Source organism: Eumetopias jubatus, unplaced genomic scaffold, assembly GCF_037043125.1.
Source record: "Eumetopias jubatus isolate StellerSeaLion01/CBP00866 unplaced genomic scaffold, mEumJub1_p1.0 scaffold_11, whole genome shotgun sequence".
Taxonomy (NCBI): domain Eukaryota; kingdom Metazoa; phylum Chordata; class Mammalia; order Carnivora; family Otariidae; genus Eumetopias; species Eumetopias jubatus.
In genome coordinates, this window is record NW_028274817.1 from 39,196,840 (window position 1) to 39,215,272 (window position 18,433).

At 35.2% G+C, this 18,433-nt stretch overlaps 1 protein-coding gene across 1 annotated transcript in view; it reads left to right on the top strand.

Moving 5' to 3' along the window:
• The window catches only part of RBM41 (RNA binding motif protein 41), an 82,191-nt gene extending 65,615 nt beyond the window's left edge, over positions 1–16,576 (top strand). Inside the window, exon 8 of the mRNA XM_088028690.1 lies at positions 16,510–16,576. The gene's annotated coding sequence lies outside the window, so the exon portion shown is untranslated. The remainder of the gene's footprint in view (positions 1–16,509) is intronic.
• The last annotated feature ends 1,857 nt before the right edge of the window (positions 16,577–18,433 follow it).

The following is an 18,433-nucleotide window of genomic DNA, read 5'->3' on the forward strand; positions in this document are numbered from 1 at the left end:
ACCTCCAGCAAACCTCAGTTTGTTTCCTAGAGTTCAGCATCTCATGGTTTGCCTCCCTCTCAATTTTCATCTTATTTTTCCTTCCCTTCCCCTATATTCATGTTTTGTTTCTTAAATTCCACATATGAGTGAAATAATATGGTATTTGTCTTTCTCGGACTAATTTCACTTAGCATAATACCCTCTGGTTCCATCCATGTCATTGCAAATGGCAAGATTTCATTCTTTTTGGTGGCTGAGTAATATTCCATTGTATACCAGTTCTTTATCCATCCGTCGATGGACATCTGGGCTCTTTCCAAATTTTGGCTATTGTGGACATTGCTGCTATAAACATTTGGATGCATGTGCCTCTTTAAGTCACTATGTATCCTTTGGATAAATACCTAGTAGTTCAGTTGCTGTGTTGTAGAGTAACTCTTTTTAACTTTTTGGGGAAACTCCATACTGTTTTCAAGAGTGACTGCACCAGTTTGTATGCCCACCAACAGTGTAAGAGGGTTCCCCATTCTCTGCATCTTCACCAACATCTGTTGTTTCCTGAGTTGTTAATTTTAGCCATTTTGACAGGTGTGAAGTGTTATCTCATTGTGGTTTTGATTTGTATTTCCCTGATGCCTAGTGATGAGCAGTTTTTCATGTGTCTGTTGGCCAATTTTATGTCTTCTTTGGAGAAATGTCTGGTCATGTCTACTGCCCATTTCTTGACTGGATTATTTGTTTTTGGGTATTGAGTTTGATAAGGTCTTTATAGATTGTGGATACTAGCCCTTTATCTGATAAGACATTTGCAAATATCTTCTCCCATTCTGTAGGTTGCCTGTTAGTTTTGTTGACTGTTTCCTTTGCTGTGCAAAAGCTGTTTATCTTGGTGAAGCCCCAATAGTTCATTTTTGCTTTTGTTTCCCTTGCCTTTGGAGACGTGCCTAGCAAGAACTTACTGCAGCTGAGGTAAAAAAAAAAAAAATGTTGCTGCCTGTGTTCTCCTCTAGGATTTTGATGGATTCATATTTAGGTCTCTCACCCATTTTGGGTTTATTTTTGTGTATGGGTTAAGAAAGTGGTCCAGTTTCATTCTTCTACATGTGGCTATCCAATTTTCCCAACACCATTTGTTGAAGAGACTGTCTTTTTTCCATTGGATATTCTTTCCTGCTTTGTTGAAGATTAGTTGACCATAGAGTTGAGGGTCCATTTTTGGGTTCTCTATTCTGTTCCAGTGATGTATTTGTTTTTGTGCCAGTACCATATTGTCTTGAGGATTACAGCTTTGTAATACAGCTTGAAGTCCAGAATTGTGGTGCCTCCAGCTTTGCTTTTCTTTTACAACATTCCTTTGGCTATTCAGGGACTTTTCTGGTTCCATACAAATGTTAGCATTGTTTATTGCAGCTCTGTGAAAAATGTTGATGGAATTTTGATAAGGATTACATTGAATATGTAGATTGCTTTGGGTAGCATACACCTTTTAACAATATTTTTTCTTCCAATCCATGAGCATGGAATGTTTTTCCATTTCTTTGTCTTCCTCAATTTCATTCATAATTGTTGTATAGTTTTCAAAGTGCAGATCTTTTACCTCTTTGATTAGGTTTATTCCTAGGTATCTCGGGGTTTTGGTGCAATTGTAAATAGAATCGATTCCTCAATTTCTCTTTCTTCTGCCTCATTGTTAGTGTATTGAAATGCGACCGACTTCTATGCATTGATTTTATATCCTGCGACTGCTGAATTCCTGTATCAGTTCTAGCGATTTTTTGGTGGAGTCCTTTGGATTTTCTACATAGAGTATCATGTCATCTGTGAAGAGTGCAATTTTGACTTCTTATGCTGATTTGTATGCCTTTTATTTATTTTTGTTGTCTGCTGAAGCTAGTAATTCCAATACTGTGTTGAGTGACAGTGGTGAGGGTGGACATCCCTATCGTGTTCCTGACCTTAATCCCACTTGGTCACGGTGAATAATACTTTTAATGTACTATTGGATACTATTGGCTAGTATTTTGATGAGAATTTTTGCATCCATGTTCATCAGGGATAATGGCCTATAATTCTCCTTTATAGTGGGGTCTTTGTCTGGTTTTGGAATCAAGATAATGCTGGCCTCATAGAAGGAGTTTAGAAGTTTTCCTTCCATTTCTATTTTTTGGAACAATTTGAGAAGAATAGGTATTAACTCTTCTTTAAATGTTTGGTAGAATTCCCCTGGGAAGCCATCTGGCCCTGGACTTCTGTTTGTTGGGAGATTTTGGATTACTGATTTAATTACTTTGCTGGTTATGGGTCTGTTCAAATTTTCTATTTCTTCCTGTTTCAGCTTTGGTAATTTGTATGTTTCTAGGAATTTGTCCATCTTTTCCAGAATGCCCAGTTTGTTGGCATATAATTGCTCATAATATTCTCTTATAATTGTTTGTGTTTCTGTGGTGTTGGTTGTGATCTCTCCTCTTTCATTCGTGACTTTATATATTTGGTTCCTTTCTCTTTTCTTTTTAATAAGTCTGGCTTGGAGTTTATCAATTTTGTTAATTCTTTCAAAGAACCAGCTCCTAGTTTGGTTGGTGTCTTCTTCTGTTTTGTTTTTTTTTTATTTCTGTATCATTGATTTCTGCTCTATTCTTTATTATTTCTCTTCTCCTGCTGAATTTAGACTTATTTGCTGTTCTTTTCCCAGCTCCTTAAGTGTAAGTTTAGGTTATGTATTTGAGACTTTTCTTGCTTCTTGAGAAAGGCCTGTATTGCTATATATTCCCTCTTAGGACAACTTTGCTACCAAACATTTAAAGAAGAGTTAATACCTATTCTTCTCAAATTGTTCCAAAAAATAGAAATGGAAGGAAAACTTCTAAACTCCTGAACTGTCGTGTTTTCATTTTCACTTGTTTCCATGTAGTTTTTTAAATTCTTCTTTTATTTCCTGCTTGACCCAATCATTCTTTAGTAGTATGCTTTTTAACCTCCATGTATTTGTGTTCCTTCCAAATTTTTCTTGTGTTTGACGTCAAGTTTTCAAGCACTGTGGTCTGAAAATATGCATGGTATAATCTTAATTTTTGGTACTAGTTGAGACCTGATTTGTGACCCATTATGTGATCTATTCTGGAGAATGTTCCATGTGCACTCGAGAAGAATGTGTATTCTGCTGCTTTAGGATGAAATGCTCTGAATATATCTGTGAAGTCCATCTGGTCCAATGTGTCATTCAAAGCCATCCTTTCCTTGTTGATCTGCTTAGATGATCTGTCCATTGCTGTGAGTGGGGTGTTAAAATCCCCTACTATTACTGTATTATTATCAATGAGTTTCTTTAATTTTGTTATTAATTCCTTTATATATTTGGCTGCTCCCAAGTTGGGGCATAAGTATTTACAATTGTTAGATCTTCTTGTTGGATAGAGCCCTTTATTATGATATAGTGTTCCTCTTCATCTCTTATTACAGTCTTTGTTTTAAAATCTAGTTTGTCTGATATTGGTATGGCTACTTCAGCTTTCTTTTGATTTCCATTAGCATGATAGGTGGTTCGCCACTCCTCACTTTCAATCTGGAGGTGTCTTTGTGTCAAAAAAGAGTTTTTTTTAAGCAGCATGTGGATGGGTCTTGTTTTTTATCCATTCTGATACCCTGTGTCTTTTTATTGGAGCATTTAGTCCATTTACATTCAGAATAATTATTTAAGGATAGGAATTTAGTGCCTTTGTAGAGTCACTGTTTCCATAGATTGTTCCTTTCTGGTCTTTGTTATTTTTGGGCTCTCTCTTTGCTCAAAGGATCCCCTTTAATATTTCTTGCAGGGCTGATTTAGTGTTCACAAATTAGTTTCTATTTGTCCTAGAAATTATCTCTCCTTCTATTCTGAATGATAGCCTTGCTGGATAAAGTATTCTTGCCTGCATATTTTTCCCACTTAGCACGTTGAATATATCATGCCAGTCCTTTCTGGGTGCCAGGTCTCTATGGACAGGTCTGCTGCAAGTCTTATGTTTCTACCCTTGTAACAGGTTAAGCATCTCTTGTTCCAAGCTGCTTTCAAGATTGTCTCTTTATCTTTGAAATTTGCAAGCTTCACTATTATATGTCAAGATGTTGACCTATTTTTATTGATTTTTGAGGGGGGTCTCTGTACCTCCTGGACTAGAATGCCTGTTTTCTTCCCCAGATTAGGGAAATTCTCAGCCATAATTTGTTCAAATAAACCTTCTGCCCCTTTCTCCCTCTCTTCATCTTCTGGGACCCTTATTACCCAGATATTGTTTTGCTTTATAGAATCATTGAGCTCTCTAAGTCTCCCTTCATGATCCAGTAGTTGTCTTTCTCTCCTCTTTTCAGCTTCCTTATTCTCCATTATTTTATCTTCTATATCACTGACCCTTCTGCCTTGTTTATCCTTGCTTTTAGAGTCTCCATTTGGGACTGCATCTCGGTAATAGCATTTTAAATTTCAGCCTGACTAGATTATAGTTCTTTTATTTCTGCAGTAGGGATTCTCTAGAGTCTTCTATGCTTTTTTTTCAGGCCCCGCTAGTAACTTTATAATCATTGTTTTAAATTCTAGTTCAGACATCTTACTTATATCCATATTGATTAAATCCCTGGCAGTGAGTACTACCTCTTTTCTTTCTTTTGGGGTAAATTTCTCCATCTCATAAGTTTCTCCAGAAAAGAATAGAAGAAAGAAGGAGAAAAGACAATAACAACAACAGAAGAACAAAGCAAAACAAAATAAAAAATCAGACAAGAAACAAAAGAGGACAAAAAAAAACCTAGATCCTAGATGTGTTTTGGTCTGCTTGTTAAAGAAACTGGATCCCAAAATGGGAAAGAAAGAACTTATATATACTCAAAAATATACAGAAGATATATACAATGAAATAGGATAAAATACAATGAAAGGAAATTAAAAAATTATATATATGATATATATAAACAAAAATTAAAAATGAATTGAAAAAATAAGAAAATTGCTGAGAAAATAATACTGAAAGACTAAAGAATAAAGAAAACCACAAATGCTATATACTTTTCCCCAAGAGCTGAAGCTTTGGTTCTCTATGATCAGTAGACTTGGTGCTATCCAGTTGTTCCTACTAGTCTTCTAGGGGAGGCACTTGATCCGCTGATTCTCAGGTGTCTTTCTTTGCTCTTGCCAGCGGGCTGGGCTAAGTGTAAGCAGCTCTGGATTCCACTATGTGGCACTGTTTTGCTCCCTGAAGACTTTCAGCACTGATGTGGGGGATGGGATGAAAATGGCTGCCTACCGCTCTCTAGCCCCGGAGCTGAAAGTTCGTGCCCCCGACTCTTCAGTGAGCCTTCATAGAAAAGCAGTCACTCTTGTCTCCTCAGTTTCCATCCTAACTCTGTGTTCACCTGGCCTATGACCGAGTGTTTTTATCTCAGGCGCCCGACTGAATTTCAAGACCAAATTTCATGGACACCTGCAGCGCACACCTGCACTGTTCCTCCCTGGGGAAGGTGGGAGTCTCACCAGGCTTCTGTCTTTTGCTGGGCCCCTGCCAGGAAAGCAGTCACGTGACTGTGCAGCAGTTCCCATTTTATGGCAACACCAAGCAGAAATCCCGCACCTAGACTCATGGTTTTCAGCCAGCTTCCCTGCTCCGATGCCTGGAAATTCTGCCGCGCTCAGGCACCCCTGTTCTTGTGACGCCGGGGATCCTGAGACCACGCTGTCCCACCTGGGATTCCACCCTGCTTCACCACCTAAGCACTTTAAGCCAGGGATGTCCCCCTCCCGCACCCCAAGAGACTTCTAAAAGTTCCAACTTTGCACTCCGCTGCTTATATTACTTTGCGGTAGCCTCCGTAAGCTGGCTCCCTCCCCTCCACAGTATCCTCTGACATATCACCCCAGATTCAAGTCTCTGCACCTCCTACCTTCCAAAAAGTGATCACTTTTCTATTTGTAGAATTGCAGCATTTCTTTTCTCAGATCCAATTGATTTTGCAGGTGTTTAGAATGATTTGATAACTATCTAGCTGAATTCTAGGGACCAGACAAACTTAGGCCAGACAAATTCTGCCATCTCAACTCCTCTCCATGATTTGCCTTTTTTAGTGCATCAGATAGCTAATGCTGATATGTCTTAATACTGGTGATATTAACCTTGATCACTTGGTTAAGGTGGTGGTTGGTAAGCTTCACTATAAAGTTACTATTTTCCTCTTTATAATTAATAAATATCTTGTAGGAAAGTACATTGAGACTATTTAAATATCCTGTTTCTCATACTTTTGCCCCCTAATTTTAGCATTCATCAATTGTTCTTGATAGTGACAGTTACTACTGTGGTGTTTATACCTAATGTTGATTTTTTATTTCTTTCATTCCTTCTATATGTATTAATTGAAATTCTATAAGGAAGATATCCCATCTTCCCCATTTATTTACTCATTTATTTATATCAGCATGGACTAATGGATGTTTATTTTATTCTGACTTATAACCTAATACTATCATTATTTTGTTCAAATTGTTTCAACTTTGACCATTGAGAGCTTCTATGTCATTTTGACAGGTCCCCATTGTTTGACTACTTCCTTATTTTCTGGCACCACAAGTTGTTCAAGATTAATCTTGTTTTTCCTATCCCAGTGCTAGAATCAACCATTTCTACATGGAGCCCTAGTTCATTTAGAAACAAAGACCTGGGCACTAGGTGTTCTTTTTATAACCTATGAGAGTATCAAATATTATAAAGATTGATAAAAGCAAGTGTTTCCAAGGGTATGGAAAGTAGACACCCCATACACTTTGGATAAGAGTATAAATAAGTGTAACCTTTTGGGAGGACAATTTGGCTGTCTCTATTAAAAATTTAATTGTGACGATCTAGAAAATCTACTTCTAGAAATCCATTACACAGAAATATATATATGCTCAAAGATATATGCACAGAAATATTCATTGCAGCTTTGTTATAACAAAAACCTTGAAACAAAATTTCATCAATAGGGAACTGATTAGTTAAATAACTACATTGTGGTACAACTATATGATAAAGTATTATGTTGGCATTAAAAGGAATGAGACAGATCTATAGATATTGATATGGATCTTGTTTCATATTTCATTAAGAAAATAAAAGCAATCAGATGAGAACTTCCTCCTCTTTTTATAACCAAATCTACCATCTATTTAATTTGTGTCTACACTCTAGCTTTCTCCATATACTGTATAGAATAGTGGGTAAGGGTGTGGGATCTAATGCCATACTCCCAGTGTTCAGATCATGACTCTACCATTTACTAGTTGTGTGAACTTGACTAACCTATTTAAACTATGCTATAGTTTTTTCCATTTTTTAAAATGAATGAGGGCAGTAAAAGTTTCTACCTCACAGTCTTGTTGCATTAAGTGAATATGTATAAGGTGTTTTAAGTAGTACCTGGTACATAGTTAAGAGCTCAATAGATATTAGATTATCATTACAATGGATGAAATATCCTTGCTCCTATCAAAGGCCATCCCCTTCATTTGTGCTTTGGATTCCAGTCCCCTGATTTCTCAAGGACCTAACACATAAGTGTACTCTCTTTCTGCATCACCAGTCTCATTTCTATCAGCATATAAGCATATTCTTGTACATCCTATTTATTTAAAAAAAACTTCCATGACTTCACATTCCCATCAAGCTATTGTTCCATTTTTCTCTTCTTTACAGCAGAATTTCTTAAAGTTTTCTATAGTCATTGTATCCATATTTCCCATTTTCTCCTAAATCTGTTTCAATAAGGCACTGCTCTTGACAAGGTCTTTTGTAACACCCCTCACCCCATCTTGCCAAATCAATGGTAATTTCGCTGTCCTCATTATGTCTCAACTTCTCAGCTGCATTCAATGCAGTTTACCACTTTCTCTTTCTTGAAACACTATTGTCTTGGCTTCTGTAACACCACAATCCTGATTTTCTTCCTACTTCAGTAATAAATTCCCAGTTGTCTTATGGCTCCTTCTCTGCTTGTCTAAATGTTATTGGGCCCCAGGGCTCCTTACCTAGCCTATTCTTTTCTGATTTTACTTTCTCCCTAACAGTTCTTATCTAGTTTCATGAATTTATATTACTACCTATAGGCTTATGACCCAAATCTGCTTCCAGCTCAGATCTTTCTATTGAGCTCTAGATTCTTATACCAACTGATTTCCTGACAAGGCTGGTTGAATGTCTAAAGCCATCTCAAATGTCACATTTTCAAAATAGAAGACTTGAATATTTACCTCCCCAACCCATCATTTTTCTAGTCTCCCTCATTGGTAAAATGGCACTATCATCCAAGTTCTCAGTATGTTCTTCATTCCTTTTGTCCTCTCACTTTCCACATATATCCATAAGCAATCCTGGAGATTACCTAGAGGTGATCTCCAAAAATATATCAGAAATCACCTATTTTTTCTTTATTTTAATTTTTTATTTAAATTCAATTTAGTTAACATATAGTGTGTTATTAGTTTCAGAGGTAGAATTTAGTGATTCATCATTTGCATTTAACACACAGTGCTCATTCCATCAAGTGCCCTCCTTAATGCCCATCACCCAGTTACCCCATCTCCCACACACCTCTCTTCCAGCAACCCTCAGTTTGTTTCCTATAGTTAAAAGTCTCTTATGGTTTGCTTCCCTCTCTGTTTTTATCTTATTTTTTCCCTCCCTTCCCATATGTTCATCTGTTTTGTTTCTTAAATTCCACATATGAGTGAAATCGTATGGTATTTGTCTTTCTCTGACTTATTTCACTTGCATAATACCCCCTAGTTCCATCCATGTCGTTGTAAATGGCAAGATTTCATTCTTTTTGATGGCTGAGTAATATTCCATTATATATATATATACCACTTCTTTATCCATTCATCTGTTGATGGACATCTGGGCTCTTTCCAAATTTTGGCTATTGTGGATATTGTCACTATAAACATTGGGTACATGTGCCCCTTTTAATCAGTATTTTTGTGTCCTTTGGATAAATACCTAGTAGTGCAGTTGCTGGATTGTAGAGTAGCTCTACTGTTAACTTTTTGAGGAAATTCCATACTGTTTTCAAGAGTGGCTGCACCAGTTTGCATTCCCACCAACAGTATAAGAGGGTTCCCCTTTCCCTACATCTTTGCCAACACCTGTTGTTTCCTGAGTTGTTAATTTTAGCCATTCTGACTGAAGAATCACCCATTTTTTAAAACTTTACTACCAATCCATTCCATCCTAGACCAACCCATAATTGGATGGACTACCACTAAGCCTCCTAACTGGTGTCCTTTCTTCCACTCTTGCCTCTTTACAATCCATTCTCCAAATAGTGTAGAGAGGAATCTTCTATTTTTAAAAAAAACTTTTTTAAAGTTTTTTTTTTATTTATTCATTTGAGTCAGAGAGAGAGCATGAGCAGGGAGAGGAGAGAGGCAGAGGGAGAAGCAGACTCACCTACTGAGCAGGGAGCCCCATGTGGGGCTCGATCCCAGGACCCAGAGATCATGACCTGAGCCAAAGGCAGATGCTTAACCATCCAAACCACCCTGGCACCCCAAGAGGAATCTTTTTTAAAAATATAAATTGTAATCCTATAACTAATTGGCTTAAAACCCTTTAACAAATTTCCACATTAGTAAGAAAGAAAAGCAAACTCCAGGGAGTGATGTCACTGAAAATAGAGGAGTAGGGAAAGCCAGGGGTTTATCCTTTCACTAATGCAATGTTTAGGAAAAAACTGTCAGAATCAACGTTTTTGGAACTCTGAAATTAAAAAGAAAACAACTTACAACAACCAGGGTAGTGCTTATGAAGAAAGAGGCTGCTGAATTTCAGTAAGAGAGCATTATGACATTTTTACTTGCCTGCCTGCCATCCCCCAATCAATAGCTCAGTGACAGCCATGGAACTGCCGGCTTACAGTTGCCAAAGGAGGTAATGCTGACCTTGTTCTCAAAGAGTTGTAGTTTTGCATTTTGACCTGCTTGGTGGCTCCCTAAGGGATCATCTCAGGAACTTGCTTTTGTTTTTTCCACCTTACCCCAAGTTATCTCAGGATGGAGTAGCCTCCTGGGCAGCATTTTTTCTCAATTTTTTTATTGGGGTAAAAAATACACATAACAAAATTTGCCATCTTAATGATTTTTAATCATACTGTTCAGCAGTATTAAATACATTCATATTGTGGGGCCATCACCACCCACTCATATCCAGAAGTCTTTCATCTTGCAAAACTGAAACTCTATAAACAATAATTCCCCATTCCTCCATCCACCCAACCCCTGGCAACTGCTGTTCTACTTTCTATCTCTATGAATTTAACTACTCTAAGTACCCCATATAAGTGGAATCATACAATATTTGTGTTTTTGTGACAGACTTATTTCACAGTGTAATGTCCTCAAACTTCATCCATGTTCTGGCATATGTTAGAATCCCCTTCCTGTTTAAAGGCTGAATAATATTCCATCGTATGTATATACCACATTATGTTTACCTATTCATTCATCAATGGACACTTGCATTGCCTCCACTTTTTAGCTATTGTGAATAATGCTGTTGTGAACATGTGTGTAAAAATATCTCTTCAAAGCAATAGTTTAAATTTTGGGGGGTATATACTCAGAAGGGGAATTGCTGGACCATATGATAATTCATTTTTAATTTTTTGAGGAGCCAGAAAACTGTTTTCCACAGTGGCTGTACCATTTTAGATTCCCACCAACAATATACTTAGGGTTTCATTTTCTCCACTTCCTTGCCAAAACTTTTCTTTTTTATTTCTTTTATTTTTTTTTAATGGTAGTCCACCTAATGGATGGGAAGTGGTATCTCACTGTGGTTTTTATTTTGGGTGGCACTTTTTGAAAGTATTTAAAGCCTGCAGTTGCTTGAGGCAGGGGCAAATGGACAATTAGCAGACAGACTGAAAAGACTAGGAAGAGACTTGGGAATGAGGTACAAGAAGGTAATAAGAACTCTGAAAATTTCCTGCATATTTTGAAGGAACTAGAAGACCATGTGAATGCTCAGAGCTAAACTCATGCTCAGAAAAGACTTCAGAGACCCTAAGTTTTCACCTTTGACTAGTCTTTAGCCTCTGTGCAAATGGGAAATATAGGTTAAGTCAGAGTTGTAAATGCCTGGCTAAATATTGAAGGAATGCTTCAACTTAAAGTCAATATACAAAGAACCAAAACAGTATTTTTGTTTGTTATTTGCTTTGTTTTTGGCACTAGATGTTTAAAGAAATCCCTAAGGTAACAGAACAGGGACTTCGGTGATCACATGTGACAAAGAACACAGTCATTGTAAAAAATAGCTTAGAAAAATCACTAAATAAACAGCACACAATGAACAGCATCAACAAACTGGAGTGTGCGTGGGAAATCTCTACAAGGTTGTCATGTTATATTTAAATATATCCAGTTTTTATTATAAGACATCCAAATAAACAAGAAAGTGTGAGAAAAAATAATACAAACTGCCCCTGAGGAAGCCCAGACATTAAACTTATGACAAAAACTTTAAAACAACTGTCTTAAATATGCTCAAAAAGCTAAAGGAAACCAAGAAAAAAGAGCCAAAGGAAACAAGTAGAACAAGGTCTCATCAAATAGAGAATATCAATAAAGAGAAAGAAATTATTAAAAAGAACCAAATAGAAATTCGGGAACTAAAAAGTACAGTCGCTAGAAGGATTCAACAGCATATATGAACAGGCAGAAGAATCACTGAACTTAAAGACACAATGGTTGAAATTCTAGTCTGAGGAGCAGAAAGAAAGAATGTAAAAAAATGTACAGAGCCTAAAGGACTTGTGGAATACCACAAAGTGGACAACATATGCATTACAGGAGTCCTAGAAGGTAAAGAAAGGGGCAGAAGGAATATTTGAAGATCAATTGCACCTGAAAACTTCTCACATTTGATAAAAGATATGAGTCTACACATCCAGGAAGCTCAACAAACAGGTAGGATGAACTCAAAGAGATCCACAATGAAACATATTAATCATACTGTTCAAAAACAGAGAATCGTGTAAATAGCATGGGAAGCATCTCATCAGGTACAAGTGTTTTTCAATAAGATTAATGGCTGATTACTTATCAAAACCATGTAGATCAGAAGTTATGGGATGACTTATTCAAAGTGCTGAAAGGAAAACCCTATCAATAAAGAATTTTAGATCTAACAAAACAATCCTTCAAAAATGATGGTGAAATGAAGACATTTCCAGATAAACAAAAGCTGAGGGAATTTGTTACTAATAGACTTGTCCTATAAAATGTGCTAAAGGAAGTCTTACAGAATGAAATGAAAGAATACTAGACAGCAACACAAAGTCATATGAAGAAATAAATAACACTGGAAAAATAATTACATAGATAAATATAAGTCTCATATTGTAATTTTGCTTTGTAACTCTTCTTTTTTCCGATATCATTTAAAATACAAATGCTTAAACAATACTTATAAATTTATGTTAATAGGCACAAATGTACTAAGATGTAATTTGTGACAGTAATAACAAAGGGGAGGGATGAAAATGTATAGGAGCAGAGTTTTGTATATTAGTAAAGCAAAGAAGATAGCAGGCGGGGAAGAATGAAGGGGGGAAATCGGAGAGGGAGACGAACCATGAGAGACGATGGACTCTGAAAAACAAACTGAGGGTTCTAGAGGGGAGGGGGGTGGGAGGATGGGTTAGCCTGGTGATGGGTATTAAAGAGGGCACGTTCTGCATGGAGCACTGGGTGTTATACACAAATGAATCATGGAATGCTACATCAAAAACTAATGATGTAATGTATGGTGATTAACATAACAATAAAAAATTTAAAAAGTGTTTAATCATAAAAAAGTTGGTTATTAATTTAAAATAGGTTTTTATAAACCTTAATTTTTATAAAATTAAAAAGCTAATTGTACACTTTAAATGGACAATTGTATGGCATGTGAACTATGTGTCAATCAAGCTATAATATAGTGGGAAGAAAAAAAAGATGCTAATTATAATTACCGAAGTAACCCCTAAGAATATAACTAAAAATATACAGAAAAAAAGTAATGAGAAAGGAACCAAATGGTACACTACAAAAAATCAGTTAATCTCAAAAGAAAGTTGTAATGGAGGAATTGAGAAACAAAAAAGGTATGACATATAGAAAAGAAATACCAAAATGGCAGCAAGGTCCTTACTTCTCCAAAATTAAATGTAAATGGATTGAACTCCTGAATTAAAAGGCAGAGACTTGAAGAATGGATAATAATACATGATTCAATTATATGCTGTCTAAAAGAGACTCACATTAGACTCCAGGACTCTAATAGGTTAAGTGTAAAAGATGGAAAAAGAAATTACATGCTAATAATATCCAAAAGAAAGCTCGAATGGATATACTAATATCAGACAAAATAGACTTTAAGTCAAAACATTGTTACAAGATACAAAGAAGGATATTATATACTGATGAAAAGATAAATTCATGAAGATATAAAAATTATATATGTATATACATCTTACAACAGAGCTCCAAAATACATGAAGCAAAAGTTGACAGAATTAAAGGGAAATATAGATAGTTCTACAATAATAGTTGGATATTTCAGTATCCCACCTATGATATGTATATAGCAACTAGACAAAGATCATTAAGAAAATAGAAGACTTGAACAACATTACAAACCAGTTAAACCTAACAGATATTTATAGAACACCCCATTCCACAACAGCAGAATACACATACTTCTCAAGTGCACATGAAAAATTTCAAAGATAGACCATATATTGGGCCACAAATGAGTCTCAATAAATTTAAACTTATTAAAATGATATCGAGTATCTTTTCCAACCACAAAGGAATGAAACTAGAAATCAATAACAGGAGTAAAACTGGAAAATCCACAAATATGTGAAAATTAAACAGACTGTTAAACAATCAATGGTTCAAAAAAATCTTAGAAATACATGCAGACAAATGGAAACAAACACACAACATAACAACAATTATCAGCTGTATCAAAAGCAGTGTTCAGAGGAATATTTATAAGCTATGGAAGACACCTACATTTTAAAAAGTGATCTAAAATAAATAATCCAACTTAACACATTAAAGAACTAGAAATAGAAAACTAAACCCAAATTTAGCAGAAGGAAAAAAATAAAAAGATTAGAGTTAAGATAAATAAAATCAGAAATAGAAAAACAATAGAATCAACAAAACCAAATGATGGTTCTTTGAAAAGATCAACATTAACATGCCATTACCTAGACTAAGAAAAAAGATTCAAATTGCTAGAATCAGAAATTAAGGTGGAGACATTACCACTGTCCTTACAAAAATGAAAAGGATTAAAAGAGAATACTATGAATAATTATAAACCACAAATCAGATAATCTAGATGAAGTGGACAAATTCTTAGGAACACACAAACTACCAAAATTGATTTTAAAAGAAACACATGATGTGATGAGCACTGGGTGTTATACACAACTGATAAATTATTGAACACTACATCTGAAACTAATGATGTACTATGTGTTGGCTAATTGAATTTAAATAAAAAAATAAAAGAAGTAGAAAATTTGAACAAACCTATAACAAGAGACTGAAACAGTTAAGTAAAAACCTCCCAGCAACAACAACAACAACAAAAAAAGCCCAGGACCAGAAGGTTTCGCTGATACCTTCTACCAAACATTTAAGACAAATTTACACCTATCAATCCTTCTCAAACACCTCCAAAAATAGAAGAGGAGGTAAGACTTCCTAACTCATTTTTCAAGGCCAGTATTGCCCTGCCACCAAAGCCAGAAAAATACACAAATGAAAATTATAGACCAACATCTCTTATTAATGTAGATGCTAAATTCTTCAACAAAATACTAGCAAACCAAATCCAATAGCATATTAAGAGAATTATACACTATGACCAACTGGGATTTATCCCAGGAATACAAAAGCTTATTCAACATGTGAAAATCAGGGGTGCCTGGGTGGCTCAGTCAGCTAAGCTTCTGCCCTTGGCTCAGGTCATGATCTCAGGGTCCTGGGATCAAGCACCACGTCGGGCTCCCTGTGCAGTGGGAAGTCTGCTTCTCTCTCTCCCTCTGCTCCCCTCCCACTTGTTCGTTCTCTCTCTGTCTCTCTCTCATGTAAATAAAATATTTAAAATAAAATCAATCAATGTAATACACCAGTGTAATAGAATGAAGGAAAAAGACTACATGATTATCTCAATTTATGCCAAAAAAAATCATTTGACAAAATCCAATACACTTTCATGATGAAAACATTCAGCAAACTAGGAATAGAAAGGGACTTCCTTAACATAATAGCATAAAAAAAAAAACCAAACCCACAGCTACCATCATGCTCAATGATGAAAGACTGAAAGCTTTTTCTCTAAGAACAGGAACAAGACAAAGATGCCTGTTTTTGCCACTTCTATTTAACAATGTACTGGAAGTTCTAGCCAAAGCAATTGGACAAGAAATAAGAAGGCGTCCCAAATGGAACGAAGTTACACTATCTGTATAACACAGATATAAAACTATATCTCTGTAGATGGGGTATGGTGTTATATATTAAAAAAACCCTAAAGAATCCACACACAAAATAACTGTTAGAAACAAGTGAATTTAGCAAATTCATTGTATTTCTATATAATAGCAATGAACAATCCAAAGAGGAAATTAAGAAAACAATTCAATTTATTATAGCACCAAAAGAATAAAATACTTAGAAATAAATTTAACCAAAGGGATGCAAGACTTGTAAAATTTAAACTATAAAAGAGTGCTGAAATAAATAAAAGACCTAAATAAATAGAAGGACATTCTGTGTTTATGGAGTAGAAGACATAATATTGTTAAGGTAGCAATTCTCCCCAAAGCAATCTACAGATTTAATGCAATCCATGTCAAAATGCAAATAGCCTTTTTTGAAGTAATGTAAAAACTGATGCTCAAATTTATATGGAATTGTAAGGCACCCAGAATAACCAAAACAATCTTTAAAAAGAGTAATAAAATTGGTAATAAAGTTGGAGGACTCACATTTTCCAATTTCAAAACTTGCAACAGTTACAGTAATAAAAACTGGCATTGTTTTATTGGCATAAGGATAGACATATAGATAAATGGACTAGAATTGAGACCCCAGAAATTAATCCATACATCTATTGTCAATTGATTTTTTACACGGATACCAAGACCATTCAATTTGGTATTCTTTTCAACAAATTGTGCTGAGACAACTGGATATCGATATGCAAAGTAATGAATTTGGACTATTATCTTGCATTATATATATATACCACATCTTTGTCCATTCACCTATCAATGGAAACTTGTGTTGCTTCCATATCTTGGCTATTGTAATAATGCTGCAGTAAACATAAGGGTGCATATACCTTTTTAAATTTGTGTTTTTGTTTTCTTTGGGTAAATGCCCAGTAGTGGAATTACTGGATCATATGGTATTTGTATTTTTAATTTTTAAAGGAAACTCCTTACTATTTTCCACAGTGGTTGCACCAGTTTACACCCTCACCATGAGTGCATGAATGTTGCAACAACATGGATGGACCTAGAGGTATTTTATTAATTGAAATAAGTCAGACAAAGACAAATGCCATATGATTTTATTTATATGTGGAATATAAAAAACAAATAAATGATTCTTAAATACAGAGAACAAACTGGTTTCCAGAGGGGAGGTAGTTTGGGGGATGGATGAAATAGATAAAGGGGATTAAGAGGTACAAATGTCCAGTTATAAATAAGTCACAGAGATGAAAATTATAGTATAAGGAATATAGTCAATAATATTGTAATAATGTTGTATGATGACAGATGATGACTACACTTATTGTGGTGAGTATTGAGTAATGTATAGAATTGTCAAATCAATACATTGTACACCTAAAACTAATATAACATGTGTCAATTACACTTCAATAATTTAAAAAAACACACAATGAGATATTAAATCACAACCACTATGATGGATGCAGAAGTAATATAGTTATTATTAAAGGAAAATAAGTGTAAATAAATAATCAAAGGAAAATGATTAAAGGAAAACAAGAATGTGTGGGAACTGAAATCCTCATACATCGTTGGAAAGAATGTAAAATGGTGAAACCCCTGTAAAAAATAGTTTGGCCATTATTCAAACAGAATTACCATGTGCTGGACCAAATGAAGAGTTGTTCAAACAAAATTTGTACTCTACTGTTTCTACTAGTCTATTGTAATAGATAAATAATGAGAACAACCCAAATATCCATCAACTGATGAATAAAGAAACAAATATAGTATATCTATACAATAGAATATTATTTAGCCATGAAAAGGAACAAATCCTGATACAGGCTATATAACATGGATGAACCTTGAAAACAGTATGCTAAGTGAAATAAACTATACACAAAAAGCCACATATTATATGATTCCATTTATATGAAATATCCAGAATAGGCAAATCTATAGTGACAAAAAGATTTGTGGTTTCCAGGGGTTGGGAGGGAGAGGGAATAGAGAATTCCTGCTTAATGGTTACAGGGTTTCTTTTTGGCATATTGAAAATGTTCTGGAACTAGATAGAGGTAATTATTGCATAACATCATGAATATAGTAAATGCTACTGTATTGTACACTTCAAAATTCTTAAAATGGTAAATTTTATGTTATGTGTATTTGTCACAATTTTTGAAAAAGCAAACTCCTTACCATTATCTACAAAGCCCTATACCCTATCTGGTTATTGACTACCTCTGAACTCTTTTCATACCACTGCTCTTGCTCATTATACAGCAGATATACCAGCCTTCTTTCTGTTCTACATACAATTGAAGCTTCTCCTTACCTAGGCATCTTTGTTTCCTTTGCCTAGAAAATTGCTCCCTCCCCATATTTGCACATGGCTGCTTCCTTTCTCAGAACAAATGTCACTTTCTGAAAGTAGCTTTCTTTGGTTACCTTATTTAAATAGAATTTCACTCACCCTACTCCTAGATACTTCTTATCTCTTTACCCTGTGTATATTCTTCATACCACACATTATATGAAATTATCTTACCAATTATTTGCATACTTGTTTACCTATCTCCCCCCATTAAAATATAACCTTCAAGAGAGCAGACATTTTGTATGTTTTTTTTAATTGCAGTGATCCAAGCATCTAGAATAGTGTCTGGCACATAGTTGTTTAATAAGTAATTACTGAATTACTGAATGAAAAGATATACTTGACACATTAGATAATTCTCAGAGTTTCTCTGTTTACTACAGTGATTCTAGTGTGAAGGTCACACACCAAAAATTTTGTCTTCTATAATAACTGGGCAGCTATGGATCCTTCTGGTCTCTGGTGGGATGATCTCATGTATAGTGAGAGGGTGGTCTGTCACCACAAGTATGCTCACAAAATTCTGGGTTTCTTTCTGAG